The following is a 24,228-nucleotide window of genomic DNA, read 5'->3' on the forward strand; positions in this document are numbered from 1 at the left end:
ACCATTATCATTTTCTGTGTGTATTTTAACAGAAAAAAGTGTCCCATAAAAAGGTACTGGATTGCACAAATTCCTAAAGTAAACGCAAAAGGTACTATCCTGAACCACATGCTAGGACTCTACACTTGAGACCCTTATACCATATTCTCCCTTCATCATTAGGTTCTGCTTACTGCCAAACATGGAGATGCAAGGAACCTCAAAGGCAATCTACCCCAGCCCCCTGTTTATACTGAAAAGCCACTATTAAAGCACACCCAATAAGTGACCATCTCAGTTACTGCTTAAAAACCTCCAAGGGAGAGTCCACCACTTAAATATTAGAAGCGCTCTGGTGGATTAGACCACTTGCCTATCTAGTCCAGCAACCCATTCACGTGGTTGCCAACCAGATGCTCCAATGGGAAACCGGCAAGCAGGACCTGAGCACAACCCACATGATTTACAGAAACTGGCATTCAGAGGCATACCACCTCTGACACTGGGGGTAGTACACAGCCATCAAGTACATAGCTTGCTGAGGCAGGTCTGTTTCACTGCTATCATGCCATCAGGAACGGTTTCCTAATTCTCTTCCTTGGCATTTGACCCCATTGGTTCAGGTCCTTCCCACTTGAAGAAGAGAAAACAAGTTTGCTCCGTTGTCAGTCCTTTGACTATTCAATGGCATCAGAAGAGTCTGGCTGCTGGATCAGACTTACAGTCCATCTAGTCCAGATTCCTATTCCCAAAGTACAACTATCTCCCCGCTTGTGACTTGCAGCCACTTGCATTCAGAGGCATACTGTGTCTGACAGTAGAGGTGAAACATGACTACTAGCCACAATAGCTCTTTCATTACTTCTTAATCACCTTTTCTGCATGCTAAACATATCCAAACCTTTCAATATTTCCTCATAGGGCTTGGCCTCCCGGCTCCTCACCATCATTGGTTGCCTTCCTTGGACCTGTCCCAGTTGTTTGATAAACTGCAGTGTCGAAAATGTGAACCAGGCCAAAAACAGTGGTCAGCAGCAATTGCTGTAGTCATTTTGTCTAGGGCTGGCCCACCCATGAGGCAAGGTGAGGCAACGATCTCTGGTGGCAGGTTCCACCGGGCAGCAGATCTGGCCTCCAAGGAATGCATTGCCCACTGCTGTGATGGCACTGACAGCTGCAGCATGTTCCTTGGAGTTCAAATCTGCCATTTCTTTTGCAGCTGCCCCCCACCCCTCCACAGCCTCTTGGTAAATAGGAGAAGCTGCTGGTCTTCACCCTCCCTCTTATTTCCTGGTGGGGAATGAACACTATTTTGTGCTTTGCTATAGGTGCCCAAAAGTATTAGGCCTGCCCTGGTTTTGGCTGCAAGAAGGCCTACATTGATAATGGAAATTGGCACTTGTTGACTTTATGTATTTACAGTCTGGCAGCAGTCCTTTGGATAAAAAACCAAGACCTCTGGTTATGCTGGAATCCTCTACCCATCCTTCTCTTGCTTAAAGCACTAATCTGCATGTTAGGAAGTAATTATTACGTGGTCAGAAGTTGTGTATTTTCTCAGCCTATCCCTTAGATTGATCTGCTAATAGGAGCCTTCACCAATGTGGTGCCCTCCAGATGTTTTAGACCACAACTCCCATCAGCCCCAGCCAGCGAAACATCCAGGAGGGCTCCAGGTTGGCAAAGGCTGTGCTGTTGTATGGGACACTGTGCACATCTGCAATTATGCATCTCTCAACTTGGAAGAAGGGGGTGTGTGTTAAAGATGACAGAGGTTTCTTCTAATCTGGCCTTTTTACAGCCCCAAGGATGTGGGCAACTGCAAAAAAGCTGTGGGCAACATGCTACAGTACTGCTGTTAATATGCTTCTATTCTAAAAACACAACATGACTTTTTGGAAAGAGCAACTAAATACAGGCTCTTCTGTGGGGACCGAAGGAGTTATCAGCCTTCCCTACCCAACTACATGCACTTCAGTGGCTTAATTTATTCTAAACTACCTGTAAAGTCAAAACAAAACAAAAAAAATTCCTTCCAGTAGCACCTTAAAGACCAACTAAGTCAGTTCTTGGTATGAGCTTTCGTGTGCATGCACACTTCTTCAGATATCTGAAGAAGTGGTATCTGAAGAAGTGTGCATGCACACGAAAGCTCATACCAAGAACTGACTTAGTTGGTCTTTAAGGTGCTACTGGAAGGAATTTTTTTTTTTGTTTTGACTATGGCAGACCAACACGGCTACCTATCTGTACCTGTAAAGTGTTATTGATTTCAGTGAGATTGGTCAGGTGTACAGCAATATACATGTGTGCCTACTCAAAGTAGAGTCACTTGGGGTGTTTAAATTCAAACCCTGCCTTCAGATACAGGTGACACAAATCCCATTAACTCCAAAAGAGAATCCTGAATAAGTCCCTGAAGGCGAAATTTGGAATCTGAGAACAAAAGTATTGATCTGAGTTTTTGTTTTTCAAATGTATTAGAAAAGATTATGTCTCTTTTCACACATGTGAAGAATTGAACCTATCTGCTTTGTTAACATAGCAAACACTTGATACTTGATAGTTTACATTTCATCCTGGCTCACTTAGATCTGTTTTTCTTTCTTTAATTACAGCTAGTAGCAATGTCACAATCTCTATAGCAGGAATAAAAACCAGTCAGAATAAAACAACGCTCTCCTCCTCCTGTCAGCCTCATAAGCAGCACCATCAACACAAAAATCAAGAATATTATTTCTATTTCAATCAATCCTGGTGATAAGCAGTGCTCGATGCATCAAAGAATGGCAAGAAGATATTTCTAGATTTATCTGGCAAGGGAAGAAACCAAGAATAAAATATAAATTATTATCAGATACGAAAGAGAGGAGGTTTCGCCCTGCCGGATTTGAGATTATATTATGTGGCATCTTGCATCTGCTGGATCTGGGAATGGATATTATTGAACAATGGAGATGTGTTAGATTTAGGAGGACATGACAATAGATTTGCATGGCATGCATATTTATGGTATGACAAAGTGAAAGCACACAAAGGCTTTCAGAATTATATAATAAGAAAACTATTTTTTAAAGTATGAGAGAAGTATAAAAACTTATTAGAACAAAAAACACCATGGTGGTTTTCCCCATTAGAAACACTATCTGTAAAGAAAGTGATTATCATGACTAACTGACTAACATACAAAGAGCTGTTAACTGAGGTAGAAAACCAGGTAAAATTAAAAGACTTTGAAGAGGTAAGAGACCTGGTAACAGATTGGCTACAATACCATCAATTAAATTACTTTTTTAAAAAATGGATAAAAAGACTAGTTTTAGTTATTATTAAGATTTCAAAGAGAGATTTTAGAAAATAGCTTTAAATTACTGTCAAAAATGTATAATTTGCTCCTGGAATGGGATACAAAAGATGAACAGTTTAAATCTGTGATGATACAATGCACAAAGGATGTGGGACATAATATACAGTTGCGATCTGTTCTGGAGCCCCGTTCGCAACCTGAGCAGAACGCAACCCGCCTCTGCGCGTGCCTCGATTCGCTGCTTCTGCACATGATGTCATTTTGAGAGTCTGCACATGCCCGAGCGGCAAAACCCAGAAGTAACCCTTTCCGGTACTTCCGGGTCACCGCAAGGCGCAACCTGAAAATATTTAACCCGAAGCGTCTTTAACCTGAGGTATGGCTGTACATAGTTGGATAGTGTTTTCTGGTTGGATAGTGTTTTCGAGGTTACCAGCATGAGTTTGAACAAACTGCGGGAGGCAGTGGAGGACAGAGGTGCCTGGCGTTCTCTGGTCCATGGGGTCACGAAGAGTCGGACACGACTAAACGACTAAACAACAACAACAACAATGGCTGTACAAATGACAGATTGGGAGAGGCTATGGAAAACAGATCTGAAATTTACGGCATATTATTCACTGAAAGAAAACTACAGTATATGAAAAGGATGTATCGTGGTACTTAACCCCAATAAAATTAGCAAAAATGTATAGAACAAGCACAATATATGCTGGAAATGTAAAGAAAAAGAAGGTACCTTTTATCATATGTGGTGGAATTGCAATGTAATTTTAAAAATCTGGGAAATGATATACCGGTACAATGAAATGAAAAAAATGTTTAAAATAACCTTTGAAAAAACTAGAAGTCTTAGGAATTATAGGTACCCATATCCCAACACATCAGAAGAAACTGTTCATGTATACTGCAATGGCTGCTTGGATGTTGTTAGCTTAGAGGGTGAAGGAAGACACAACCATGACTACAGAAGAATGGCAAATCAAGTTGATGGACTATGCCGAAATGGCAAAATCAACTGGGAAGCTCAGGAACCAAGAAGACAATAAATTCAAAAAAGAATGGGAAATGTTTATTTTATATATATATATATATATATATATATACACAAAATCAACATTAGCAGGATTTTAAATACACTTGTAATACAACAGAAAGTATAGATAATTTAGAAATATGAAAAATTGGAGGAACACTGATATGCAGTTGAAAATAGAAGTAATAGGACCCATGGATGGGATGGGGAGAAGTCAGGAGATACAGAGTAAACTCAATATATGGAATTTTTTATGATGTTTTGATGCAACTTTATTTATTTTCTTCTATATTTATTTATTTATCTGAAAATGCTTTTTTCTTAATAAAAAAGGAACAAAAAATACTTAAAATAAAGAAGTGGGTGGAGAAAATGAGAACAAATAAGAGAAGCTCTAACAGGAAGTACCGTAAAATAATTTGGTTTAACTGTATACAACTGGAGTAATGGACAAAGAAGTGCTTAAGGGAAAAGAAGAACTGCAAAGAATATACAAAACTATAAAAAAGTATAAAAAATGGAGATAAAGAAGAATATATAGTTATAATAGGGAAAACCAGTGAAATTTATAAAATATTAGCAGACATGATCAACAAGATCAATTAAAAGAGGTGTGGGAAAAGGAGACAACAGGGCAGATAAATACTCAAAATTGGGGGGAAATATGGGAGAAATGTGGAAGTGGAAGGGGCAAGCAGAATATAAAATGGAAGAATGGTATAAAGAGGTGTGGGATATACAGGTGAAACTTGAAAAATTAGAATATCGTGGAAAAGTTCATTTATTTCAGGAATTCAACTTAAAAGGTGAAACTAATATATGAGATCGACTAATGACATGCAAAGCGAGATGTGTTTCTACTTCTCAGAGGTCCTTTTTTTTCGATTGCTCGATTTGCAATCCTTGTTGTGCTGATTTCCTTGAATATTCTAATTTTCTAAGATTGTTAATTGGGGGTTTTCATCAGCTGTACGCCATGATCATCACAATGATAAATCAAGGCTTGACATATCTCGCTTAGCATGTCACGATTATCTCATATATTAGTTTCACCTTTTAAGTTGAATTACTGAAATTAAGGAACTTTTCCATGATATTCTAATTTTTCAAGTTTCACCTGTAGCTATTAACAATAAATTAACATGTGCCATTAAGGTAAGATGGGAAATATGTAGGAGGCAATATGGAAGGTGTTTGTAGAATTTGTACTGTTAAAATGGAAAGGGGTCAAACCATTGCAAACAAAAATTCATACCAAAGGTTCATCTTGTGAAAATAAGGCAAGAAAACCCCATTTTATGCTATGCTCAAGAACGGACAGCTCAGGAGCCATTCTATGGACTCAGCTATACAGATGCAAATAAAATATTTTAAATGTGTTGTAAAGTGCAATATACAAATGTGACACTAGATGTCGACAGTGAGCTATGCAAAATTCAATGTATTTTTCAAAACTTTTAAAAATACATTTTAAAACATTTATCTTAATTAGCTTTGTAAATAATTAGTCTGGAAAGAGTCACTCATATCCTACCCTGCTTGTCCTCTTCTCCAGTATGCACAAAGGAAGCCTATGATCAGAGCATACAACTTTTATCTGTGACAATGTGTGTAGTTTGCTGGACGTGTGTGTGTGGGGGGGTAGTTTGTCTCCTGGCTTCCCTCCCAAAAGCATTTGCTTTTTGCCTCTGGCAAGCAGATTAGTGATCAATTGCACAACTGATCTCAATCTTGTTGCCTAATTCTTAGCAAGCAATTCTCAAGAGGGGCTTTTGGGGGGGGCATGCACTCCCAGGCACATTTGATGTGCAGTTAGTGCAAGCAGTACTCATGGTAACTGAGGCACTGATGACTAAGGGGTAGTATCTTTGGTGTAATAATCATTTGGTCAAAAGCCCCAGTTTTTAGGTAGGATCATATCTCCCCACTTCTTATAATATATTTCAAACACCGGGCAAGCTGGGATCTCAACCATGAAGCATACTGCAGTGGCTCTCCATGTTTTCAGATAGGGGACTTCCTCCGTCCCACATGGAGGTGCCAGGCTGTGAACCTGGGAAACTTCTGTATTCAAGATAGGTATAGGTGCTAGCCTACTAAGCACCAGACCTTTGGTTAATACACCTTTCCTGAAAGGAAACAATTCAGTCTGTGAGGGTTTCACATACGAATTACAGGTGCAGGAAACTGTCCTGATTTTAAAACTTTTGAATACATCATTTCTAAAGGAATTTGGTGGCTGCAGACCTTTGTAGCATCAGTTCTGTCCTGTCTTAACACATGTGATCCAGCGTTTACCTGCCTCTCTCTTCCTGTTACTGTTTCATCGTATTAGTTATAAATACCAAAGAAGGTATTGCCACTCTAGGGAAATGGAAAGTCAAGGTTCAGAAGTTTTGTCATTCTGGTCCAACAGGCAACCTACTTCACCTCTCTGTATGGTAATAGTTTATATTTGCATTACTACTCCTACTCAGAGTAGAAAATGATGGGCTTGGCTATATTAGGTACATTAATTTATGCAGTTCTACTCTGCTAGGATGCATAGAAAAGTATAAGAGAATACTGTTGAAAGAAAACCAAGTTTTTAGATGTATGCTTCTGGCTTGACCCAGGAGTGCTGAGGTCACAGGAATAGGTCTATGATGGGTGGGAGGGTGAGTAGGAAGGAGGCTGCCTCAGGTGAACCACTGAAGGAACAATGGCCCTGCCCCAGAGAGGCTGCATTTTAAAAGCATCTGTCCAAACAATGGTTGCCCAGAAGACTGCAAGCTCTGGAGCACTTGCTCAGCTAATAGTAGCAGCTGCAGCCTGTTTATGAGCAGAGGCCTACACATGAGTAGGGAGATGAGGCATGGAACAGAAAATAAGCAGCTGTCAGAGAGAAAAACCCCCAGAGTTGTTCACAAAGCAAGTATTAAAAGGTGTTTGTTAATCCTCTTTGAAACTCTTGGGCAGTTGGTTGATAAGAGCATCATAGATGGGGTAAAGGGATTAATTATGCTGGTCCTCAAAGCCCAGCCCCTTAAAGCAACCGGCTTCTTTTAGCAACCTGTCTGTACATTTTAACTCTTATCTCAGGGCTGCTATCAAGCAATGTGCCTTTATCTCCCCTCTGCCACTTCACCTGTCTGGAACAGAATATGGCTTCATTCTGCAAATCTCAGTAAAGTTTGGTGTCATCCATAAACAGCTTAGGAGGTGGGCTAGTTACTCTATTTTACAATGAGACACACTTAGGATTCTATTATCTACAGACTACAGGGCTTGTTTATTAGCCATTGGCATTATTTTTTCACTTTGAATTGGATTGCTAAGCTATTCTGCTTCTTTGGCGATCACTCGTAGCCAAGTAAGATTGTCTTCCATAAACACGGTTTTAACAATGAGTCCGTAAGTGACTGTGGAGGCCAATTCTGGATCCACACGTCCTTCCACAGTGGGGACATTGGTCAGACCATAGCTGTCAACTTTCCCCTTTTCTTGTGAGGAATCCTATTTGGAGTAAGGGAATTTCCCTTTAAAAAAGGGAAAAGTTAACAACTAAGCTCCAGACGGGAGTTGATCACAGTGTGGATTTGCTAAGCATGCCTTCCACGTTTCTCCCTTGTGACCTGAGTTTGACGTTTTAGTCCCTAACCACATCCCCAATATAAAAGGAGGACTTTATCAGCATATGAACCAAGTATTCAGGAAATGTATATTAGCATGCAGATGCTCAAGGAGCTGGAGAACATCGGCATAGCTGTCAACCTTCCCTTTTTTTGGCGGGAAATTCCCTTATTCCAGCGCTGTATCCCGCTGCTATCCCGGATTGTTAGATATCCCGCACAGTGGCGTAGCGTGAGTTGTCAGCACCCGGGGCAAGGCAAGTAATTTGCACCCCCTAACCCGTGGATTTGCGCCCCCTAACCCTAACCCCCAGATGTTGCGCCCGGTGCGGCCGGCCCCCCTGCACCCCCCAAGCTATGCCACTGATCCCGTAGACTGTCCCTGGGACGGGTGAGGCTTCTGGTCCCTTATTTTCGAGGCTGCTGATCCCTTATTTTCAAATCTGAAAGTTGACAGCTATGAACATAGGAAGCAGCCTTACTCAGGGCCATTTCAGTTCTTCATTGCCCCTGGGCAGTGTATGTCTCAATGAGAGCACCTGAGGGTGTGTCGCTTTCCGTCTGACAATGCAGTGCAGGTATCTTGTATATTTCCCCCACTTCTCTCTCTCAGACCGTGTCTCCCCCCGCGTTTGCCCAGCTCCAGGGGCGGCAGCCTCTCCTTCCCGCCTCCGCTCTTTCCCACTCCAGCAGCCAGACGCCGCCTCCTTCGAAACCCCCTCGGCTCGCGTTCCCTTTTCAAGCCCGCCATCGCTTATACCCACTAACTTGCTCCCCCTTATTTCATTTCTAACCCCCCCCCCGCCGCCGCCGCCGCCGCCGCCCATCCTCATCGCCGCGTGCTGCTCCTTTCCCACTTCATCCTCCCCTCGCCAAAGGCTGACCTTGCCTCGCCTTCCCGCCTCATGGACCGGCCTCTCCCGCCTCACGCGGCGACGCCTCCCATTTCCACACTTTTTGCGCTTCTTTACCTCAGCCTGCCTTTCCCCTCACGCCGACCTTCGCCGAACTCCATTCCTCCCTTTGGCTTTTTACCTAAGCTTCCCTCCCCGCTTCAGTCCTTTCTCCCTCAGCAGCATCTTTTGGCTCTCTCACTCCTTTCCTCTTTTTTTAACCTCAACCTTCGTCCCTAATTAATTCGCAGTTTTATATTTATATTCCATCATGCTATCTTTCTCCTCCACTTTTTACCTCACCCGCCTCCGGGCCCTCCTCTCACTTATTTCTCCCCGTTTCTCTCCCAAACCCTCTTCTTTCCGCACCTGCCTAACGCCTTTTTACTTTACCTTACCCAACCGCACTATAATCAGCCCCCTCTATATTTTTAAAAGACCATAAGCCCCGCCCCTTTCTGGTTAAGCCCCCGAGGGGAGGAGGCGCTCCGTATTCTAGCCAAAGCATTACGCATTTTGCTCAGCTCTGCGCACGCGCTAACCCCTCAGGTACAGCAACTGGGACGCCGAAAGCGGAGACTTACGCACTTTGCGCGGAACGGGAGATAGAAGAGCCGGGGTGCGTAATGTGCGTAACGGGGGCGGAGGGGGGGGCGACGTCACAGGTAGAAAAAACATCGGCGGGCATCTTACGCCAATTCCGTTGGCCGTGCCGCTGTTGCGCAGGGACTCGGGGAACGCCGCGCTACGCCACTTGCGTGGCGGGCTGCGCTGCCGGCGTAAGGCGGCTCTGCCTCGCGCACTCGTCCTTTCTCAGGTGCAGGGAAAGAGGGAGGGTGGGAAAGAGGGCGGGCTCACCGTTGCCCGGCAGCCCTGGTCCGGGCCCAGCCTATGGGGGCGCTGGGCGCTGTCACGTGGCCCTGGAGCCCCCGAACGCTGCCTGCTGCGGAGCTTGCAAGAGCCGGACCGAGCCGGGCCGGGGGGACTGTGTGGAGGCGGGTAAGGACCCCCCCCCACCCTGGGGATAACGTGGTGGGGGGATGCAGCGCGGAGCATGCAAAGGGTCTGGAGGCGGTGGCGGGGGGTGCAACGTGCAAGATGGAAAAGGGGCGGTGCAGTGGAAATCGAGGGGAAAATGGGGCTCCATCCTTCGGGGGGCTGGGGAGGGGGTGCAGCTGGGGAAGGAGGGCCATATGGCCCCGGCAGCACAGGCGTCCCCGCTGAGAGCTCCGAATCTCCGATCCTGACACATGCACCCTTGCTACCGAGTGCGCCCCCCCCCCGCACTGGACGCTGTGCGGGTTCGCTTCCAAGTAAATTTGCATAGGATCCTGCTGTGCGAAGCAGTGGGAGTGGGCTCCCCCTTGATGGTGATGGTAGGGGTCCGTGGGAAGAGAGGCTGCTGCTGTAGCGGGGTCATATTGGTGCGTGGGACAGCAAGGTGTGGAGTTGTGGAGGCTGGAAGAGGAGCAGCTACAGCCGCCGCAATAAAGGGGCTCCGGGGTCAAGAACAAGCCCTGGGGGATGCGGGTTGGATCGTAGGAGGAGGTGGTATCTGCGTGCACGGGGTCCATAGCTGTCAACTTTTCCCTTTTCTTCCGAGGAATCCTATTCGGAATAAGGGAATTTCCCTTAAAAAAAGGGAAACGTTGACAGCTATGACGGGGTCTGGTCGGGGTTTAGCGCGGCTGCCAGGTGGGAGTGGGGTTGCGGGATCCTGGGTGCCCCCTTGGAGCAATAGCAGGAATAAGTCCTGCCGAGGGTGGTGTTTTTGCAGTGGGTTGCCCCGCTGGGTTGTGAAGCACTGGATGAAGTGTTGTAGAGAAGGGAGTACTGTAATCAGCGCCCATGGATGTCAGGTAGGGAAGCTTAAGTTTCAGACTTTGAAGGGGCCACTGAGTGTTGGACAGCTGACCATATAAGCTAGTGGACACTAGTGTGAGAAAGCTGGGGGTGCTCCACAGATTAAGGGGTACCTGGTGCAGTTTGGGTGCAGGAAAGGAGAGAGGTTCGACTGGGCGGGTACAAGCAAGGCTGGCAGTGGTGGCTTTGGGGAATAGGGTGCTGGGGGTGTACCCTGAGATAATGCAGAACTGGGTGGAGACTTTCAGGTATCTAGCAAACGTAGGCTGATGGGAGGGTGAGTGTGAAGCTCAGGAGCAACAGTGATGTGAGGAAGGTAAGAGGCACTGGGCAGCATTTTTGGGATATAGCAACCAATGTTTTGGATGGAATTGGTTGCTCCTGGGTTCTCTGATTCATAGTGTGCCATGAGAAAGACAGGAAGCCCACCGGCACGTACACAAGTAATAAGATTGTTTACTCCTTAACCCCACATTGTTGGATTTACAGTGAGGGTAGTAAAAGGCTGGATTCCCCACCTGTCTTTTGAATCCATGTTTACAGCTCAAGTGGGGATGCTAATAATCTTTGAATATTGCTTCCTTTTCATATCATGTAATCATTTTAAGCTATTGTGAATGTGGAACTGGGGATGGATTCTGAATGAATTTCACTGGTGTGATGATGTGTGCAAACTTTGTAAGTAACACAGGACTCTTCCTCAGAACCAGTGTCCTGTAAGTGTGATAGAAGCATATCATGTGTTCTTCTTTTTCATTTGGACACAAACTTGAAGATAATTGCTATGTGTTTCTCTTATTTATTTTTCTTAACCCGGGTTCCCAGCATCCAGCATGAGGAAGATTCCAGTATGACTTGCAAGTTTACATCCAGCATTATAACTTCTAGTCATTCCTATATTGCTTCTGTTTTGGAGGGTTTTCTGTAAAAAACGTTTTGGCTATTGTCTGTTCTGCTTGTGTTGTGGACATTGTCTGCTAAGGAGAATCCCGTGGCTTGAAAGAGTTTTGTAGGGCAGTTCACTGCTAGAATGGTTGTCTTAATGTCTGTTCCAGGCTGTTTGTGGGGACAAGAGACAGGGTTGGTGCTGACTTTGTGAAGTATTGACAGCTGTCAGCTGTGGTGAAAGTGAACTGTCCAATTCCTTGTACACAACTGGGGTTAGATGTGCTTTCCTTTAGTGTGGTGATGAATGTGCCACACTGTTATTACCAGTGGTAATAACAAATGAGAGATGGGGCCCTGATTTTCCTCAGGTGCTTGGTTTTTTGAGGAGTTTTAATTTTAAAGAGAGCAAGAATGAGTGTGTGCACGCATAATGTTTAAGCAGGCATATTCCTTTGCTTCACCTTGCTCCCTCTCTTATCCGTAGCCATCGAAATTCATGCAGCTGGCATGGCGCATCAGATTGTCTCTCAGGCTGACCTGATTTTTCCAAAAATGAAGCAACTGCACTTCCTGGTGGCTTCTGAACACTCCGTGCTCTGCCTGAGCACCAGTTCTGTCTGTATGCAGTTCTTAATTGCAAATGTTCACGCTTTGCGTTTGCTTCTCTTCCCCCTTGCCCTTATTCTCTCTCTCTCTGAACTTTACTGTCTCCTGATTATTAATGATTAAACCCCAGATTTGATGTTGGGGAGGAATGTGGAAAGGGAGGAGGAGCAACATCTGTAGAAGATGGTATGTTTAAATAGAACAGAAAGCACATGAATTTTTCTACTAACCTCCTGATATGCAGCATTTCTGCCTGCTGTCCCTCCCCTCCCTCCACTGGCTCTCATCTGCCCGCAAAACCAAAACTCCATTTACATTTGCCATCTAACTGGTGACCATGCTAACCTCTAGTGCAGGGGTCAGCAACCTTTTTCAGCAGGGGGCCGGTCCACCATCCCTCAGACCATGGGGGGGGGGGCCTTGAACAAAAAAATGAACGCATTCCTATGCCCCGCAAATAACCCAGAGATGCATTTGAAATAAAAGCACACATTCTACTCGTGTAAAAACATGCTGATTCCCGGATCGTCCGTGGGCCAGATTTAGAAGGTGATTCGGCCGGATCTGGCCCCTAGGTTGCCTACCACTGCTCTAGTGTTTCTGATTCTGTTAATATCTTCGTTAGTGACTATCTGGGTCAGTGAAATTCGTTAATCCTGTAGTTTTATCATTACATGGCCCGATGTCTAGTAATCTTATGTCAGTTGTCAGTTGGTATGTAAAAATGTCCTCTGGCTAACCCAGAAGTGAAGCTTTGCAAAACATTCTAGGCCATGAATGGCTGGTGCAAAGGTGTGTGCAGGACAGCTGGCACAAGGATTGCATTTTCAGTTGTGCTGACTGCCACATCTTATTTGCTCAATCTTGGTTCAATGGAATTTTGGGATGTTTACAGTTCTGTGCTATAACCAAGTTAGGGGCTGTCCATCAGCGAGAAATCATGACTCAATATATTTTGGGTATGCTTGAACAATTGGTATCTATAGGCACTGTTTTTGATCCCACCATTAATTTCATGTGACCTTCCTCTGGATAGCAAAATACTTAAATGTTGGGGCAACATTATGCAGATGTTCTGTTGCTACTAAATCTCATTCCCAACAAACCTATTTGTTTTATTTTATTTTTAAATGTTCATTATCTTGTCAGAGATCAACAATATGGTAACTTATGCAAGTTCTCTTTTAAATTAACACACATTACTGCTACTCCAGAGAAGACAATTTATGTTTGTTTTCTTCAATAGATGAAAACTATTAATTTCATTAATAATAATTAAATTTCATTCATATTGAAAAGGTTCTTTAAAATGCTATCCTTTCTGTAGGCCTTTATCTGTGTTATATAAAATATATATAAATAAAAAAAATACCAATCCCCTGGTGCTTGCTTAATTTTCCAAAACCTAATTATTGCATTCTTTAAAACACTTGGAAATTTCTGAAACCTGCCTTGAAATTGCCTCCTCTGACCTGGAAGCACTGCCCCATAATCTCAGAAGTCTAGATGGGTTTGTGGTCCTTCACTTAGGAGGAAAATGTACTTTGTGCGTATAGGAATACAGGATTGTCACCTTAGACTCCACCTTGATCCATCTAGCTCAGAATTGGTTATACTCCAGAGTTTCAGACAGGAAACATTCCCACCTCATACAGAGACTTCAGGGATTGAACCTGAAACATTCTGCATGCAGAGCAGACACACTGAATTTCATCACGTATTCCTCAGGACGGGAGTGGGCTGAGGAAAACAGGTTCCAGGGAAAGTCCCGCTCAAAATTAACCCCTAAGTGTACATTATAAGCATACCTAACAAAATGAGCAAGGAGCAGACAACCATCTTTACTGTTTGTACAGTGGTGCCTCAGGTTACATTCGCTTTAGGTTACAGATACTTCAGGTTACAGACTCCGCTAACCCAGATATAGTGCTTCAGGTTAATAACTTTGCTTCAGGATGAGAACAGAAATCGTGCTCCGGCGGCATAGCGGCAGTGGGAGGCCCCATTAGCTAAAGTGGTGCTTCAGGTTAAGAACAGTTTCAGGTTAAGAACGGACCTCCGGAACGAATTAAGTACTTAACCCTAGGTACCACTGCAACAGCATTTGCATTCAAGTAAGTGTGCTTAGGATTATATCGTTAGCAAGAGGGTACAGCTGAAGGGCATTCTGTGTGCTTTAGGAGTGGATTTGGGTGGAATAGTCATTATTACTTAGATTGCGTAGTGTAGCCACATGGTGCCCGGCCACAGCTGTTCTGAACTGCAAGTCCCATCATTTTCTAGCTTAATCCATGTTAGTTGGGAGTTATAGTTCAGAGGGTACCATGTTGGCTATCCCTGCAAATGCTTTCTCCAGCATGGAGCACAGAGTGATATACATAGTGTGTGGGCTGTTCTCCCATCTTATCGTCACAACAGGACTTGGAGTGAGTTCAGCTAAGAGGCATTGAACTTTGGATTTGAACATTGAACTGTTCTGTCAAGATCTGAGACTGTGTGCGCTGCAGTGGCCTTCCACAGAGTTTTCAGGCATGTTTTCTGATTAGCGTTTGGGAGATTGGCAGGGCTGAGTGGAATGGAACAAACTGAGAAAAAATATCTGGTTTGAAAATTGATTTAAAAAAAAAAGTTTCCTCCTGCAAAATGAGAGCAATTGCCAAGAGCTTAAAAGGAGGCAATGCAATCAGGATTTTTTTGGGGGGTGTTGTTGTTGTTGTTTTGTGTGTGTGTGAATCTTTAGAAATTTGTGGTGCTGTAGAAATGGCTGCTCACACCACCTGGTGACTTTCAAGGTAGGAGTCATGTCTCTTTAAGAGGGATGCAAAGGACAAGATGGAGTTTTTTGGTTTGGGGACCTGCTGGATACAAAGGGAGAGATGTCGATGAGAATGGGTGAAGCTGCATGATTTGGACAGAACAGCCTTCACCTTGGAATTGTATTCTTTTTTTTTTTAAGAAAAGATATGCAGAGGCTTTCTAAATGGATCCTATGTTCCTTTTTTAAGGGAAAAATAACAATATTCCAGCAATAACACCACGGGGCCTTTTTCCATGCAGTGAGATATCCAGTTCCTATGTGTGTCCTCAGAAGGGCTACTGTAACCATTGGGACCTCCTGGCTTTTTGCCAGCATGAAAGGATAAGAGATGGATGTGGGATGGTGTTTGATGGCTGTCTATAGCACCTGCCTCATTGCAGTTGATCCTTGCGTACAAGGTAGCAGCTCTGGTATCTTTGACTGAAATGGCTTCTGTTGATGTAGATTTTGCAAGCTGCACAGAATTGCTCACTGGCCGGCATCAAAATGTGCCTCATTCTCTTCTGACTAGAGAGTGAAGGTCTGGCTAACATGTGAAACCTTGCTTGCTCTGGGTACCTAATGATTTTTGTGCCCACTCAAAGGGGTCACGTCCCTCCAGAGCCTCTCTCCCTGCCATTTGAAGTCCTTGCTTCTTTTCGCCCATTTTCATTGGCATAACTCCTCCACCTTTCTCTGCAGCAGTGGTGTTTGTCTGCAGCTAATAATTGCCTACAAGCAGGAATGTCCATCTAGTCTGCCACTGTAGTTTTAAAAGCATCTGTCATGCATTGCAGGAGGTTGGATTAGATGACCCTTGGGGTCCCTTTGAAATATACAGTTCCATGATAATAGTTGCCAGTTTCTGTCTCTTAACAGCGGGTGGTCATATTTCCTCAGAAGCTCAGGAATGGGCCATAATTAGGGCTGGACGATACCTGGTTTTCAACCTCACAATACAGTCATACCTTGGGTTACAGCTGCTTCAGGTTGTTTTTTTTGGGGGGTTACAAAACCCAGAAGTACCAGAACGGGTTACTTCCGGGTTTCGGCAGTTGCGCATGCACAGAAGCGCCAAATTGCAACCCGCGCATGCACAGATGCGGGTTGCGAACGTGCATCCCGCACGGATCACGTTTGCAACCTGAGCGTCCAATGTATATCACCAGCTAAACATTTCAATATATCACGACGTCTGAAATAAGGATGGAACTATGTAGAGGTGAACAGAGCTTAGACCTTCCTTGATCCATTGACTGGAATGTGATGCGACTATATAGCAACACAAGTTGTGACAAACTTAAATGAAGATAGGTTTAATTGCTGTCTGTCTAAAAGAAAACCATCACCCCCAATAAACTTTTTCTTGAAAGGTGAGATACAAATGTTGTGTAGTCAGGGCTGGAGCTCTGACAACCACCATTTGGAGGAGGTATACAGCTAATGGCCCTCTTAAGGCTGATGGCTCGACTACTGTAATTCGCTCTATGCGGGGCTGCCCTTGAAGCTGTCCCAGAAACTCCAGCGGGTACAGAATGCTGCAGCGAGGCTCCTCACGGGGTCTCTGCCATGGGAGCATATTCACCCAGTGCTTTTCAAGCTGCACTGGCTCCCGGTGGAATACAGGGTCAGATTTAAGGTGCTGCTTTTGACCTTTCAAGCCCTTCACGGCCTAGGACCCTCGTACCTCCGGGACCGCCTCTCCTGGTATGCCCCACGGAGAGCCTCAAGGTCCATAAATAATAACACCCTAGAAGTCCCAGGCCCTAAAGAAGTTAGATTGGCTTCAACCAGAGCCAGGGCCTTTTCAACTCTGGCTCCGGCCTGGTGGAACGCTCTGCCTCATGAGACTAGGGCCCTGCAGGATCTGATTTCTTTCCGCAGGGCCTGTAAGACAGAGTTGTTCCGCCTGGCCTTTGGCTTGGAGCCAATTTGATTCCCTCCCCCCCCTCTCTCCCCCCCCCTTTCTTTCTTTTCCTTCTCCTCCTGCGATGAGGCTACATTTTAATATTTTAATGTTCCATTATTTTAAAGTTGTATTTTATTTTTGTTTTTAAGTTGTAATCATTCATCTTGTTTTTATTATTGCTTGTAAGCCGCTCTGAGCCCGGCCTTGGCTGGGGAGGGCGGGGTATAAATAAAAAAATATTATTATTATTATTATTATTAAGTGGCCAATCTTGGGTGTGGGCTGATCCACCCTCCCACATCACTGCTCCGGGAGGGGCTTTGCCAAGCATTTTCTTCTTCTTCTTCTTCTTCTTCTTCTTCTTCTTCTTCTTCTTCTTCTTCTTCTTCCTCTTCTTCCTAACAAAACAAATATTTGTAAGCAGGATGCTTGTTCTCTCTGAACTTTATTCTATAGCTGGGGGGGGGGAGAGATGCCTGTATTGGCTTGAAGAATAACGAGAGCAGGCATCCACATTGTAGTGCGTGTTTCATGTATTTATATGGCATAACCTATGTACATGGGACTTCATGTGGAAGGGCTGTAGCTTTGCTTTGCATGCAAAGAAGTTCAAAGTTTAATCCCTGATAACTGCTTGTGAGGCTGAGAAATAGCCAGGTACCCTCCTGAAGTTTTGGACTACAATTCCTATCAGCCTCAGCCAGCATAACCAATAGCTAGGGATGATGGGAATTGTAGACTAACCTGTTCTAGAGGGCCCCAGGTTGAGAAAGGCTGGTATAGACTTTTCTAAGCTAGGTGGACTGATGATCTGATTCTTGGTGCAAGGTAGCTTCCTACAGGTTTGATAAGCCCTTGCCTCAAGAAGAAGGAGAAGGAGAAGGAGAAGAAGAAGAAGAGTTTGGATTTGATACCCCCCTTTATCACTACCCGAAGGAGTCTCAAAGCGGCTAACAATCTCCTTTCCCTTCCTCCCCCCCAAGAAACACTCAGTGAGGTGAGTGGGGCTGAGAGACTTCAGAGAAGTGTGACTGGCCCAAGGTCACCCAGCAGCTGCATGTGGAGGAGCGGGGAAGCGAACTTGCAGATGGGTTCTTGGTGCAGCAGTATTTGAGCAAGGAGAAGAATTGTTTCTACTCATAGGGTGGGATTAATGAGTCCTGGGTTCAGGTTTGTGTCTTACAAATGAATGTCTCAGCAAAACTCCCCGCTGCTTTGTCTCCAGGGAGGATGACTCATGGTCTGGGCAGCAAAAACTTTTGAGGTACCCGGGCACCCTGTGTTAAGAAATCTTGACACTTATGTTCCTTTCCTCTGCAAGGTGATGCCTAAATGCTTCTTGCTGTTTCCAAGTTCGTTTCTAGAAGTTGGAAACCATTTCCTACTATAGGCTCAAAAGTTACCGGTACCTTCCTGTGAACAAAATGTTGCTGGTCAGGGTGACATGGCAGAACTACACAAAAAGTTCAGCTTGAAAGAAAGATGCTTTTCAACCAGTGTGTCGTGGCCCCCTGGGGTGCCTTGAAGGATGGTCAGTGGTGCTGTCGGCAACACTGGCCTCTGTCCCTCTTTCCTTCCTTCCCTCCCTCCTCTGATGCCCTCTTGCATGTCTGCCTCCCAAAGACTGGTGTGGCTGTTTGTTGCAGCAGCCCTGACTATAAACTCTCCAGGTGAATGGTGCCTCTCTTTGGGGTTGGGAAGGGGCAGCTCAGAGACCTAGACAGCAGAAGCAGTTGCCCGGAGGACCCCCAGGGAGAGGGGAGAGGAGAGGGTGTTCGAAAAAGGGTGGCAGGCTGCCAGCTCTGCAAGCAAGTGGGGGGCGTAACTGGGCTCCTGAGCCCCACAGGGGTGCCCCAGAAGGCATGTACCGGTAGTTGGTCAAGGAAGCCATGGACCCCAAAAGGTTTAAAACCTGCTGTATGCAATTTAGGTGTTTGCTACCCATATGCCATAGTTGGTTTCCCTCCCATATGCCCCTCCCCCAGTACCACTGGGACCACAGGGTGTCCTGCTGGCTTAGTGTGTGTAGAGCCTTTCCCTGCTGGTGAGGAGGCTAAATAAAGACCTTCCTGGATGCTCAGATAAGGGCATTTAAATGCCTGAAATGCTGACAGGCAAAGAGGTGGGTGTGGGTTTACACTTGCTTAAAATACTACCACTGAGTGGTCTCAACCACGGTTGCATTTTGGAGAGCTTTGCATCTTTTAATGGAAACAGTGCCTCATTCCCCCGCTCCGTAATAAAAATGATGTGGTTTAAACATTTCCACTTGATTCTTGGCCCTTTGTACCTTTCTCAATATGCCCTTCACTGGGTGCTTAGAAGCCTTCCCTTCCCTTCCTCGCTAAAAAAAAATGGATCATTAGACTTTACAGAAAAAATTAACCAGGTGGGCGTTGCTGTTGCTTTCTTCCCCCTTTTCTACCTTTATTTTTGGTGAGTGTGCCTGTTGCCTTAGGCAAGATTTGAAAACTTAAATTCTTTTTATAGAAATAATGCTTTAAAAAAGCACCCACACATTTTTTCCACACAGCTGTAGAACCAACTGTGCTTTGGAGACTTGGCTTTCTGGAGGTGGTGGAGAGGAAGGAGGGAGAGAGAGAGAGAGAGAGAGAGAGAGAGAGAGAACGAAAGAAAGGGGATGCAGAGAGAATAAGAGATCATGCCAACCTTTGCTACCAAACTCCATTCCTTAGGCCAGAGGCAAAGTCACCTGAGATGCTGCTGAGCCTTAACAGGGCATCTGGTAAGGTACTTAGCACGGCTTATGGGCAGCGGCACTTTTCCTGCAGACATCTCTCTCCCCCCCCCCGCCCCTCCCAAGCTGTCTGAATCTTGAGCTGCCTCTGCAAGGGTTCTTGCAAAGAGAAGATTAGAAGGCCAACTGACCTGACTGTTGGCTCCCCATGCTCTTGCCTTCATAGGCTGGTTAATATTTGGAAAGGAACCAGTATAATGGGTAGCTCAGTGATGTTAATATGTACTTTAAAGATTTGGGTCCACATTTGCAAAAATGCTGATTTATTTGTATAGATGCAGGTGTTGACTTTAAATGCCACAGAAGTCAAGCCTACAAAATTTCAAACCGAGACCAGGTAAATTATGCTAATTTGCACCCCTCTTCAGATTACAGTGGTGCCTTGGGTTACAGACACCTCAGGTTACAAACACCTCAGGTTACAGACTCTGCTAACCCGGAAGTAGTACCTCGGGTTAAGAACTTTGCCCCAAGATGAGAACAGAAATGGCACAGCGGTAGCGGGAGGCCCCATTAGCTAAAGTGGTACCTCAGGTTAAGAACGGTTTCAGGTTAAGAACGGACCTCCGGAACGAATTAAGTTTGTAACCAGAGGTACCACTGTACTCCCACTTTTCAGTTGATTTGCCGCAATGAATGTCCAAATCAATTCCCCTACGATTGCCCCCATCCATCACCCCCAAATAAACTCTACTCAGTCGGCTTAAATTATTTCCCCCAAATCAATATACAGTGGTACCTCGGGTTAAGTACTTAATTCGTTCCGGAGGTCCATTCTTAACCTGAAACTGTTCTTAACCTGAAACACCACTTTAGCTAATGGGGCCTCCTGCTGTTGCCGCGCTGCCGGAGCATGATTTCTGTTCTCATCCTGAAGCAAAGTTCTTAACCTGAAGCACAATTTCTGGGTTAGCGGAGTCTGTAACCTGAAGCGTATGTAACCCAAGGTACCACTGTACTACCCAGTAACCAAGACCACCTCCATTGAATTTCTCCTGAATTCATTTCACACAGAGAAGCTCTTGGGAGACTTGGAAGAAGATTCAGGGTCCATGCCCCATAGAGTTCTGACTCAAGCAGCATTCCTGGGGTCCCTTTACTCCCACACTGCAGAGTCAACCATTTTGCTCCCGTAAAGTTATGTATTATTGTGTTCGGATTCTGTTCTCCAGTGAACCTGACAAATTTTGAGGGTCCATGTCATATTAAAGTATATTCCACCTATTCTGCTACTGGATGGAAATCTAGCAGGTTAGCATGGCTCTGGTATGAATTTCTCTTCTGCTGTGAAATCCCTAAGACACCTTAAGCTAAAGCACATTCTCCTACTTCTCCCTCTTCATTTCTCCCTTGTAGTGTGTAGAATAACAATACTGGTCTACCTTAGAGGACTGTTGTAAGAGTTACTGCATTCAGTAAAGTGCTATAAACATTCTAAATGTCATTTGCTAAATGATACTTGCCTGAGACTTTCATATTTTCAGAACATTTCACATGCACTACCTAATTACAATACTTTATTATTATTATTATTATTATTATTAGTAGTAGTAGTAGTAGTAGTAGTATTACTGTCCCTCCTTATATTGCAAATGGGAGGGCTGAGGCTGGGGGAAGAGAGTGACTTGCCTAAGGCCACCTGTTGAATTAATAGCAGAGATGAAGTTTGAACAGGGGACATTTGTACCTTGGACTCCTTGCCACTGTGCCACACTAGCTCACTACGTAACTCAGGAATGGGGTTCCCTTTCAGCCCAGTGGGCCAGACCTGTATCTCCCCCTTTGTAGGCCAACTTTGACAGCTAGGTCGGACCACCCACCTGCCACTCATCTGACATGACCCCATGTGGTTTGTGCCACCCAACTGTCAAAGTAGGGGCTGAATACTCCCTATGCAGAATTGAACTTTCTGTGCATCAGTTGATATGCAGGGAGTTCAGTCGTGCTTTCTGTGGCCCCATCTCTACCTGTGTCACACCTGATGTCAGGTGGTTACAACCTGAGGAAAACCTCCTTGCAGACTAAATGGGGAGGCTGGAGGTGGCTGGAGGTTACCCATCCCTAAGGTAAGTGTTAAGTGTTGTTGTGTTTATTATTACTGGACTATATAGATGCTTAGGAATATGAAATGGCTTTTCAGTCATGGGAACAATATTAGAAACTCAGATACATAAGCTAGGGGCCAAATGGCTCCATAAACCAGGGTTACAGTCACCAAAATGGAAGGTCTAGTTGCTATTTTGGGGCAAAATGGTTTGGAAGTCATATTATTCGATAGGAATTTTTGGTTCCTGAAATTTGTTTTGATAGTGCAGATAAAATATCATGGATAGAAGTCTGCAAGGATGTCTTGTTAATGTGTGAAAACAGACAAGATCCAAGGATCCCCAGGCATGCACCTCCGGATAGTGGAGACATTGGGCCCCATCCTGTCACACAGGCATCTTCACTTGGTTGCAAGTGGTTGATAGCCAGGTGGAAAATGCACCTAGCAAATTTCTAATGCTGCCAGTTTACTGCAATGTGTGTTCACATGTGTATGCTTCCTTTTTATCAAAACTTTAAAACATTTATACACTACCTCATCTGTAGTTTGAAGCACATGACAAACTTGATTTAAAATGAAGCAAAATAAAACTTCCCAAACAAATGCTGCAGTGCATAAATGAAAACTCCAAGCCTACCTTGCCTCCCCTCCCCCAGCCCAGTCAGCGCTTTCTTCTCCTTTGACTGGAATGGACTTTGCTTCTGTATGGCTCATGCTGCCACTTTTTTTGCAGCGGGCAGGGAGATGTCTACTGCTGTTCCTCCTCCTCCTCCTTCCCATGCTGAGAAGAAAGCATAGTGGGCCTCCAATCCCTCCTTGCGTTTAGGAGGGTGGTGGCATTAGAAAAGGGCACTCTAGCTAACTGTTTCTGGCCAGGAGGCTGCAAGATGGATCAGGCCAAAGACCCCAGTGGCCCAGCATCTTTTCTCAGAAGGGCCAACCAGATGTCCAAGGGGAAACCAGTAAATAGGATTCAAGCACAATTAGGATTCTTGTCTCCTGTGGTTTCCAGCATCTGGTGTTCAGAAGCATGGCTGCCTCCCAACGATGGAGGCAGAGCATAGCCATCATGGCTAGTAGCCACCAATAGCCCTCTCTGAATTTGTCCAATCCTCTTTTAAAGCAATCTAGGTTGATGGCCAGGATGCGGGTGGCGCTGTGGGTTAAACCACAGAGCCAAGGACTTGCCGATCAGAAGGTTGGCGGTTCGAATCCCCGTGATGGGGTGAGTTCCCGTTGCTCAGTCCCTGCTCCTGCCAACCTAGCAGTTCGAAAGCACATCCAAGTGCAAGTAGATAAATAGGTACCGTTCCAGCGGGAAGGTAAACAGCATTTCCGTCTGCTGCTCTGGTTTGCCAGAAGCGGCTTAGTCATGCTGGCCACATGACTCGGAAGCTGCACGCCGGCTCCCTCAGCCAGTAAAGTGAGATGAGCACCGCAACCCCAGAGTCGGTGACAACTGGACCTAATGGTCAGGGGTCCCTTGACCTTGACCTAGGTTGATGGCCACCACTGCTTCTTGTGGGAAGGAATTCCATAGTTTAACTATGTGCTGTGAGAATAAGTATTTCCTTTTATCTGTCCTAACTCTTCCAACATTCATCTTCATTGGATGTGCATAAGTTCCAGTGTTATGAGAGAGGGAGTAAAACATTTCTCTGCCCACTTTCTGCATGCCATGCATAGTTTTATAAGCTTCTATAATGTTGCTGCTTAGTCACAAAAGAGTCCCAAATTCTGCAACCTTTCCTCATAAGAGAGTCTCTCCATCCCATGGATATGCTAGTCTTTGCTTCGCCTGTGCTCCTCCTACTCTCAGGCAAACCCTGTGTCCTCAGGATCATAGCCAACAGCAAAGAAGTGGTCAACTACCAGCAGAAACGCATTCCCTGTCCATTCACATCAGCCTGGGGTCAAGTCCTTACACCGTGGCTCTTGGCAGTGGTACTGGCGTTTTGGCTTCTGTTGATATTCTTGGTCAAGCCGGAATTCCTATCCTTATTCCAGCAGTGTATTGGGCAGAGCTGGGAGTTGCCAAAACCATCCAGCTGCCGCGTTGCCCAGTTGTATTTAATTGCTTGTGCTCATAAGCTGGAAATTGTGGTACAACCAGTTCATTAATTTATGGCTATTTGTGGTATGTTCATCTTTAGTGACTTGTCAGGAAAAATAATGGGCCTGAGCTGCCGGTGTGGAATTCCCAGGGAGGGAGATCACTCCAAGACCCTCTCATTCCTTTTGGGAGATTCCCTTCCTCCTCCTTGTTGACTTCTCTCTCTCTCTCTCTCTCTCTCTCTCTCTCTCTCTCTCTGTGGGGGATGATTTAGAGCCGTTCTTGCATGTTGTGGTTTTGGCTTGCTTAGTCATAAAGAGCCTTTGGTTGCTTCCAGTGATTGACATAACAAAATGTAAATTATATGCTGTTTTACTAGGCACTAATTCATCCGTTTTGAGGTTTATATGTCAGGAAGGCTCAGGGCTGCTCATTACAGTGGCTTTTCTCTCCAATGTGTCATTTTGTGCGGAAGAAACAT

At 45.1% G+C, this 24,228-nt stretch overlaps 1 protein-coding gene and 1 long non-coding RNA gene across 13 annotated transcripts in view; one reads left to right on the forward strand and one right to left on the reverse strand.

Annotated features, from left to right (window-relative positions):
* Positions 1-5,743: 5,743 nt before the first annotated feature.
* Positions 5,744-8,152, reverse strand: LOC310836562. The gene is made up of 2 exons (XR_014560149.1): positions 6,420-8,152; positions 5,744-6,386 (listed from the first exon to the last, which is right to left on the reverse strand). It is a non-coding gene; the product is annotated as an uncharacterized lncRNA (long non-coding RNA).
* Positions 8,153-9,353: 1,201 nt separating this feature from the next.
* STRBP (spermatid perinuclear RNA binding protein) overlaps positions 9,354-24,228 on the forward strand; it is a 123,614-nt gene continuing 108,739 nt past the window's right edge. For 5 of the 12 annotated variants that reach the window (XM_083721747.1, XM_083721751.1, XM_083721737.1 and 2 more), the window contains exon 1: positions 9,720-9,825. The gene's annotated coding sequence lies outside the window, so the exon portion shown is untranslated. Of the gene's footprint in view, positions 9,446-9,701; positions 9,826-10,197; positions 10,251-24,228 lie in introns of those variants that run through there. The other 7 variants (XM_083721740.1, XM_083721749.1, XM_083721742.1 and 4 more) reach the window with 7 other exon arrangements.

This window comes from Podarcis gaigeae, assembly GCF_964106915.1.
Source record: "Podarcis gaigeae genome assembly, chromosome: Z".
Classification (NCBI taxonomy): domain Eukaryota; kingdom Metazoa; phylum Chordata; class Lepidosauria; order Squamata; family Lacertidae; genus Podarcis; species Podarcis gaigeae.